Below are 9,061 nucleotides of genomic sequence, written 5' to 3'. Positions count from 1 at the left end.
ACCCCTAGTGACTTTCCCCGGCATTCACATGGAGAATCGAAGCCCTTACAATGGCCATCAAGGTCCCCTGGGACCTGACCTTACCCCCTACCCCACTTCCCCTTGTCCACTCTGCTGCAGCCACAAACGTGCCAAGCACATTCCTGCCTCGGGGCCATTGCACATGCTGTTCCCCTGTGCCGTCACTTTCCTCGAGTTTCTGCTCAGAGGTCCTCCTCCCAGTGAGGGCTTTGCTGACCACCTTTCACAACAGAGTCAAACCCTGATTCTTCCCCCCAGTTCATGCTTCTGCAGCACTTGTTCTGTGATGCGCTGTCTGCTTGCTCTGTAAGCGGATTGTCTGTCTCTCTGACTAGACGTGGAGTCCAGGAGACAGATATTTGATTTTGTTTCCCTCTAGATCCTGACAGCCTATAATAGGGCTTGGTGGTGGAGAGATTTTTTTTTGTTTTAATTAACTTTCATGACTTAAGCTGGGAAAATAATCACTTGCTAGGCCGAATGCCGCCGGAAACATTCTCTCTCAATTCTGGAAGGCCTTTCCTGGGGCAGCCAGAGCTGCCACCTGGCCAGCAGGGCTTTGAGCGTCATTGTCTCCCTGTCCACACCGTGGGAATCTCCCAACAGGTGTGCATGGTGACTCACCCATGTGCCTGCGGCCTGAGTGTGTGTGGACACTGGGGGACGTGAGAGTGTGTGGAGCATGAGGATGGCTGCAAGGCCCAGGTGTCCCCAGGGCTGCTGGCTAAGTGACTTGTCTTCCCTCAAAGGTTCACTGTGACCTCCCAGGGTGAAAGTGGGGCTCGGGTGAGGACTCCTGGAATCGGAGTCCAGGAGGTTCCCCCCCACTCCTCCTCTCTCCCACCCATGCAGCCCTCCCTCTGGCTGACTGCAAACTCTGGCTGGGTCAGGTGTGGAGGGAGGGGGGCCTGAGCACCAGGAGGGGCCCAGCCCAGGCCAGAGGGGGCTGCAGGACCTGTCAGCTGAAGCAAGGCTGCTGCCCCCTGGTCCTCTCCTCTAGCTGATGGGCTGGACCCCTGTCCCTTGTCCCCAGTCAAGGCCACCTGTCAGGTATGTGTCCATCCCTCTGTCCACTCCCTCTGGCTCCACTTCGTTTCTGTCACTCTGCTTTTCCCTTGTTGGCTCCTTACCTTTCTTCTGGTCTCGTTTCTGCTTTTCTCTGTGTCTCTGAGTCTGTCTCCCTTTCTCTGTCTCCTTATCTCTGTGTCCCCTCTGTGGGACTCTCTCTCTCTCATACCTCCGTTTTCTGACTCTTTTCTCCCCCTGCCTCTGTGTCTCTCACTCTCTCTCCCTTCCTCTCCTCCTTCAGCCTTGCTCCCTGCTCATCTCTGCTCATTCCTCCGCCCTGCTTGCCCTGCCTGCCCAGCCTGCCTTCACTGCCTCCCTCTCTCCCCACCGGCCTCCCCGTCGTCTCTTCCTCGCCCGGCCTCGTCTGTCTCCCGTCACCCTGTCTGTCTCTCCCTCCGCTTTCCGGGAAGGCAGCGTGATTTATGAGCTGCGGACAGGGCCAGCTGCGGGTGCGGGAGGCCCTGATTACAGTTTCCCGGAGGAAGCTGCCTGCTCGGGGATGGCAGGGTGACAGCGTTTACACAGAGCAGCCCGGGCTCGGAGCGCGGCTGTCAGCCTGAGACGGATGGAGTGCCGGAGAAGGCCCATTACTTCATTCACACCTCTGCGGGCAAACAATAAAACACTTACACACGGCTTTGACAAGGGGGCGGGCGGGTGGGCCTCCCCCAGGAACGTTCCCAGCCTGGCCCAGGGGCTGGGCCTCTCTGATGGGAAAGAGTGTGGCCAGGGGGGGCAGCGGTGGTCCCAGGGGAGGCCCACTAGGCCCAAGCCCCAGAGAGAGCCCCGGAGCTGGCTTTGAGCCCAGGCTTTGGTACTGCCAGTCACTTCTTGCCGGGCCTCAGTTTCCTCATCTGTGAAATGGAGTATAATGCTCACACTGGAGAAACAGGAGAAAAGAGTGTGTTATCATCAATATGAACTAAGAGTCACATTCAGGTCAGCATCCTGGGTGGAAAGGGAAGTGCTCAGGATTCTAAACCTGGCCTGTGAAAGAAGGTATCCAAGGACGTGGGCTGTGACCCAAGGCTGCCATTGGACAGGCAGAAAACTGTGAGGTCGGCAGTCACCCCCTTTCTGCCTGTTTTCTGGGGAGCCCTTCACCAAGGCACGCAATTCTGGAATCTTCATTCACATGGAGGTGAAAGTGACTATGAACAGCTGGCCGGGTACAATGGCTCACACCTGTAACCCCAGCACTTTGAGATGCCAAGGAGGGTGGATCACCTGAGGTCAGGAGTTCAAGACCAGCCTGGCCAACATAGTGAAACCCCATCTCTACTAAAAATACAAAAAGTTAGCTGGGCATGGTACTGCCTGTAATCCCAGACACTGGCTGAGACAGGAGAATCACTGGAACCCGGGAAGGGGGCAGTGAGCCGAGATCGCATCACTGCACTCCAGCCTGGGCAACAAGAGCGAAACTCCACCTCAAAAAACAAAAACAAAAACAGCCATCATGTGCAGCATCCCTCCTTCCCCAGCCATAGTAACACCCGTGGGAAGTTGCGTTTCATCCAGGAACACAGCTTTCAATCCAGGGAATGCTGCCCCAGTGGCGGAATTCCAGGCACCATCAGGATACAGAGAAAGGACTGAGACTGGGTTGAGGCTGGTTTCACTGACTTGTAACTGACCCCGCATTTCTAGAAAATGAAACTAGAGTGGAAATATCGGTCATGACACACTCACGGGCCGTGGGACATGAACCACAAGTGCCACTCCCATTTGTCATACCCCTTCCATGTGCCAGGCATAGGCCATGCCCTTTCTATCCCTTGCCTCATTGGGATCCTGCAAAGTGGGTATTGTGTCCACATTGCACAGCTGAGGAAACTGAGGCTCAGAGAGAGTAAACAGCCGGCTCAGGCAGCTTGTACACAATGCAACTCAGGCTGGAATCCAGCTCTGAAGCTGTGTTCCTCTCCCAGATATGGGAGAGCCATGGGTGGGCTCTGGAGCCCAGTACCTGGGTCCCAAGTGCCGGCTTCTTGACTTGCCAGCTGTGTGACTTTGGACAAGTAGCTCAACCTCTGCTGCCCTCAGCCTCCTCATCCAGATACTGGGGAGAATGATGCTGAGGATCTTCAAGGATGGCCGTGAGGATGAACTGGGATGATGCATGGGAAGTGCTGGGAACAACGCCTGGTACACATACCATGCATCCAGTCAATTCCAGGCCATGAGCAAGGCTCAGAGCCTCTATCCATGTCCACAGGCCAGCCCCTGCTTCCTGCCCCTCCTTGCCCATCCCTGCCCCTCAGCCCCACTGTTCATCACTGGTGTCAATTTAACACCGATCCTCTCAGGGCAAGGCAAGAGGCTGAGGTTACACATGATAGCTGTTAACACAAGGGGTTGATCACAGATTACTTAACTCAGGGAATAAAATCCACCCCCCTACCCCAACGAAAGCCTGCACAACCTGCCTGGGGAAGCAGCCTGAAGGGAGCAGAAGCCAGCAGGTCAGTGTGTGCCTCTGTTTCTTTCTTTATGCTGAACCAACCAGTTGGTGTCATCACACACCAGCTTGTGGTCAAGAGGTGAGAGGCCTTGGTTTGATTTAGGCTCCACTGGTTACTGGGTTTGTAGAGTAGCCAATTCCCCTTTTTTGGAGCCTCAGTTTCCCCATCTGCAAAATAGAACTGAAGTTGCCTACAGCGAAGGGTGGGTATAAGGATTAAATGAGTGTGGTCATCAATCTAATGAGTATTTATTGAGCACTCACCATGTGCCAGGCTTTGTTCCTGGCACTGGGGACATGTGACAAACCAGACAAGGTCTGTTCTCACACTGTGGTGCTCACACTGTGGTGCTCACACTGTGGTGCTCACACTGTGGTGCTCACACTGTGGTGCTCACACTGTGGTGGGGGGTTTCAGGTTGTGGGAAGGGCTAAGGAGAAGACAAACCAACAAGGTGTGACGTAGGGGACTGGGGAGGACATCTGCGGCCAGGGTGAGTGGGTGGCGGGAGCAGGTTCTCTGCCGAGCCACTTCTCTTTTCCCACCTAAATTGTGAAAGCCCCATTCCTCCAGGGTGAGCAGGCCCCCTCCCCGAGTGCTGCTTTCTGGGGGATCCCCTGTCTCCACGCTCACAGGGGTTCTGACCAGACCTTTGAGCAAAGAGGCCATGGGGAAAGCAGCCTCCATCAGGGTCTTCTGAGGACTAAAGCGCGCCTTTTCCCAGTGCAGCCTGGCCTAGTCCCCAGTGTCCCATGGCTCCCGCCCCAGCCCTGCCCTGCTGCTGGCTACCAATGGGAGGCTGCTGGAGAAGGCGTCCTCCATTCCGGCTGGGGTCATGGGGCAGAGTTCACAGAGAGGCTGCCGCAGACAGGATGGCCGTGAGCCCAAGGGCAGCAGGTATTGCAGCAAATGTGGTGAGGCCTCAGTCCCGTGGGTGACTGGGCAGGGAAGCCTGATGTCCCAGGTGAGAGTGTCAGGCACAGCCAGTGCAACCGCCAGTGAGGTTGTCTCGCCTTCAGTGTGAGGACTCCAGCTGTGGGGTAGCTGGCCACCAGCATGTCTCGCACCCTGAGGAGCCTTCCTGGAGCCACTGGAATGAATTTACAGGTACCCTCTGGGATCCCCCATTTGAATGGAGCCTGGCGCCTGGCCCAGAAATGACCCTCTGACTTAAACTGCATAAACGAGACCTCTCTGGACTCTAGGGTTGGGGCCGGAGCTGGTACTGGAGTTGGGGCCAGGACTAGGGCCAGAGCAGCTTTGCTGTTCTATCCTAAACTGAGAGCTTACAGAGTATGAGCTGGGAGCTGCTGAGCAGAAGCAAAAAGGGGGAAATTCTTACCTCTGTTAGGCTCAGTCAGAGGAGGCTTCCTGGAGGAGGGGGTATTCTTAGGATGCTAAAATATGGTTATGATAATAACATTTACTGAGAGTACTGTGGACCCCTATGCACACTGCATCTCATTCTTTCCACGGAAGCTCACCAGGGAAGGGCCTCCAGAGTCTTTGATTAGAAATGGGGACCCTGCAGCTCAGGAGGTGGCAGGGACCGTTCCAAGCATTCACGGTGGGTACGGGGGGAGCTGGGTTCCACACCCAGGCGTGCCAGTCCCAAGAACCCGTGTTCATAACCACCGTACCGCAGGTGTCCTGAGTTTAGGCAGCAGCGTGAGACAGAAGGCGCAGGACCCAAAGGCCGTCCAGCTGGAAGAAACCTCCTATTTGCCCACAGCACAGGTGAGAAAGTGGAAGGGGAAGTGTCCCCCCATTCAGCTGTGTCCCCTGTGAGCTCTGAGGCAACCTGGCTTCTGAGAGTTACATGAGCAGAGAGGAAAGTGGCCTGAACCATCATCTCCTAAATACCTGCTACGTCCTGAGAATTCACCATGAGTGGTCTTATCACACACACACCTGCAGAGATGCCAGCAACCCATCCATTCACCAAGGATTCCATTGATTAATTTTTGTTTTTTAAAATAGAGATGGTGTCACCCAGACTGGAGTGTAGTGGCATGATCTCAGCTCACTGCAGCCTCGAACTCTTGGGCTTGCCTCAAACTCTTGGGCTCAAGTGATCCTCCCACCTCAACCTCCAGGGTGGCTGGGACTACAGGTGCACATCACCACCCAGTTAATTTTTTTTTCTTTGGGTAGAGATGAGGTCTCACTACACTGTCCAGGCTGGTCTCAAACTCCTGGCCTCAAGTGATCCTCCTACCTTGGTTTCCCAAAGCACTAGGAGGGCAGGCATGAACCACCAGGCCCGGCCACTTTAATCAATCTTTTTTGAACATCAAGTATGCTTTCACCATTGTACTAAACACAGGGCCAGGGGTGGGGGATAACAAATGTCAGGAAATATAAGACATGACTCTTGCCTTTAAGGGGCCTGTGATCCTCAGATAGTAGAAATGTGGGCTGAGTTACGCCAGAAGGTGAGTTTTGTTCTTTTAAGTGTCTTATAAGTACGATCTGCAAATGCTACAAGAACATGGAAGGGGTTGAGGACCAGTGATCAGCGGGCTTTCCAGAAGGAGGGTGCTCAAAAAGCCCTGTGGAAGTTACCAGCCCCTTTCCACACACAGACACCTGGTCACTCCTGACTGCTGGTCATGTGTGGAGTACCCAGGTGCATGTGCTCATGGTACCCTGCATCTGCCTGGAATGCTTTGTCCCTGGTCTACCTGAAAACACCTACCCCTCCTTCAAGGACATCCTTGATGGTCCCCTCTCTATGACTTTCCCACAGAGTTGGATGGATGGATGGATGGATGGATGGATGGATGGAATGATGGATGGGTGATTGAATGGATGAATGGATAGGTGATTGAGTGGATGGGTGATTGAGTGGATGGATGGATGGACGGACGGACGGACGGACGGATGGATGGATGGATGGATGGATGGATGGATGGATGGATGATTGAGTGGATGGATGGATGGATGGATGGATGGATGGATGGATGGGTGCATGGATGGATGGATGGATGGATGACTGAGTGGATGGATGGATGGATGATTGAATGGATGGATGGATGATTGAATGGATGGATGGATGGATGGATGGATGGATCGATCGATAGGTGATTGAGTGGATGGGTGGTTGAGTGGATGGATGGATGAATGGATAGGTGATTGAGTAGATGAGTGATTGAGTGGGTGGGTGGGTGGGTGGATGGATGGATGGATGGATGGATGGATGGATGGATGGATGGATGAATGACTGAGTGGGCAGATGGGTAAATGGATAAATGAGTGATTGGGTGGATGAATAGAAGGATAGGTGGGTGGTTGAGTGGATGCATAGGCTGGAGGGATGAAAGGGTGGTGGGTGAACAAATCCATCCACCCACTCAACCACCCACTCACCCATCCATCTCCACTTTCCCATCCCTCTCCACTTCCTTTGGCAGAATTAGCAGCTTCAATCTCTGTAGTCCGATCACTATAACTAATATGGACTCTCCTACCTCACTGATCACACAGAAATGTGATCACCTGTTTTTCTCTTCCTTCATAGCCACCATGTAGATGAAGAGTCAAGAAGTGATGGCCATCAGGTGCTTCCTTAGCATGGGACCTGACACCCAGCAGGGCCGCAGCCATACAGGTAGTTCTTGATGTGGCCAGTGGCGCTCCACTTATTCAGCACATGGGTGAGAATGGGAGGAAGCTCACACCTGGGGCAAGGCTGGCCAGGAAGGAGCATACATGCAGGGGGTGCATCTAGGAGGCTTGGAGCACTCTGAAGATCTGCAGAAGGGGATGCCTGGTGGAGGAGCTGAGCAAGAGGAGGGAAGAGGGAGGCCGTGTCATCCTTCACTGAGATGAATGGTTCCAGCAACAGCCCAGACAGGTAAACAGTGGGGCTGGGGCCAGACCACACCCCCGCTGGCTCTGCACTGGTGACAACTCCTGTCAAGGCTTGATGGGAGGCTGCTGGTTGCTTCTGCCCCTTTTGCCCTGCTAGGGGGTGGGGTTTTACTCAAAGTTGGGGAGCCAGTGTCTACTCTGTTGACTCCAGCTGCATGAGAGAGCCCAGGGGGAGAAAGAAGAGAGGTTCTCCTTTCCTCCACCTCCATGGAAATTCAGGAGGACACTAGTCCTGCCAGATGTTCTGTGTTGGTCAATGCCCCCTTCCTCCAGGAAGTCCTCCCTGACCAGTGCTGTTTATCTCTGCTTCTATTCACCACCACTTCACACCCTCGCAGAAACTGATCTCCCAAGCGATGGCTCCGGCATCCACTGTCTGTCTCATTCACTCAACACTTGCACTGCTGTTTGTACAACTGAAGTCCAGTCTTCCCTCGCCGGCTGTGTGGTCTGGTCTGCTCTAACCTTCAGTTGCTTTATCTACTTCATGGGAATATGAGGTAGATATTCTTTAAGCTGAACTTTGATCCTAGATCTGCCACTTCCTGTTTTGAACCTCAGCCTTGCATCTGGCAGATGGAGATCACAATGCTGGGGTCCGGATGAAGTGAGGCCCTCGTGTGAGGGGCTGGGTCCAGGGCAAAGACGGCAGGTACTTCCTGAGCGTTAGTGATTGCCTCTTGTGACCAGGTGAGCACAGGGCTCACAGGCTGCCCCTGGACAAGAACTCAGGTGTGAAGGTTCCTGCTCCAGTCTCTCTGAGTTGGGATAAGGGATCTGGGAGAGAAAAATGGGGTGTCTGCTACATTCTCCAAAACTCTGTTAACCCAATGACCTGTTTACCTTTTGATGCCCCCCTTCAGTGTTTTTGCACCCACTGAGTATCTGATTTTGTTTGCTCCACTTTTTCTTTGTTTTTTAGCTACTCAGCTTAAAGACATTCATGCGTGATTTGGGGGTGATTAAATAAGGATTTCTTAACTACACAGTGTTTTGGTAGGAGACAGGTGTCCCTTTAAAATTTGTAAATTTACTTTGGAACACTTCAATACAATCTTTCTAGTTTTTTAGAGTTTAAGATCAAGTCACCAAAAGTAATTTTAGTTAACTAACCTTAAAGTGCATTATTATTTGAGGGAATTTTCAGTTTCATTTTTAGTTTCAAGACAACTAAAGAGATGTAAAACCACCCCCAAAGTAGAATTCACTGTAACAGGCAAAAGGCTCAAATGTTCAGGCATTTGTACTGAGGACAGAGGCTGCCTCCTCCCCCCCAGGGGCTGATTTGGGGTCCTGAGGGGAGCTGTCAGGACACCCCAAGAATTGAAACTGGGGACCAAAGAGAAGGGTTACTGTGGTCTTCCAGTTGTTCCCTCAAACTTTGCAGGGCAGGACAAATTAGAGTTGGGGGTGAAAACTATAAGCACAAGTCACTTAGGTGGGGACAGAGAAGACCAAAATCTGAACAGAACTGTAGCATCATCCTTCCATCTCATTCCTTCATCCATCCGTCCATCCATCCATCCATCCAGTCAAATTTGTTCACCCACCACCCTATCATCCCTCCAGTCTAACCATCCACTCAACCACCCATCCATCCATCCATCCATCCATCCAACCATCCGTCTAGTCAA

The sequence above is a fragment of the Rhinopithecus roxellana genome, chromosome 12 (assembly GCF_007565055.1).
Source record: "Rhinopithecus roxellana isolate Shanxi Qingling chromosome 12, ASM756505v1, whole genome shotgun sequence".
Taxonomy (NCBI): Eukaryota; Metazoa; Chordata; class Mammalia; order Primates; family Cercopithecidae; genus Rhinopithecus; species Rhinopithecus roxellana.
Note: the sequence above shows the minus strand (reverse complement) of the source record.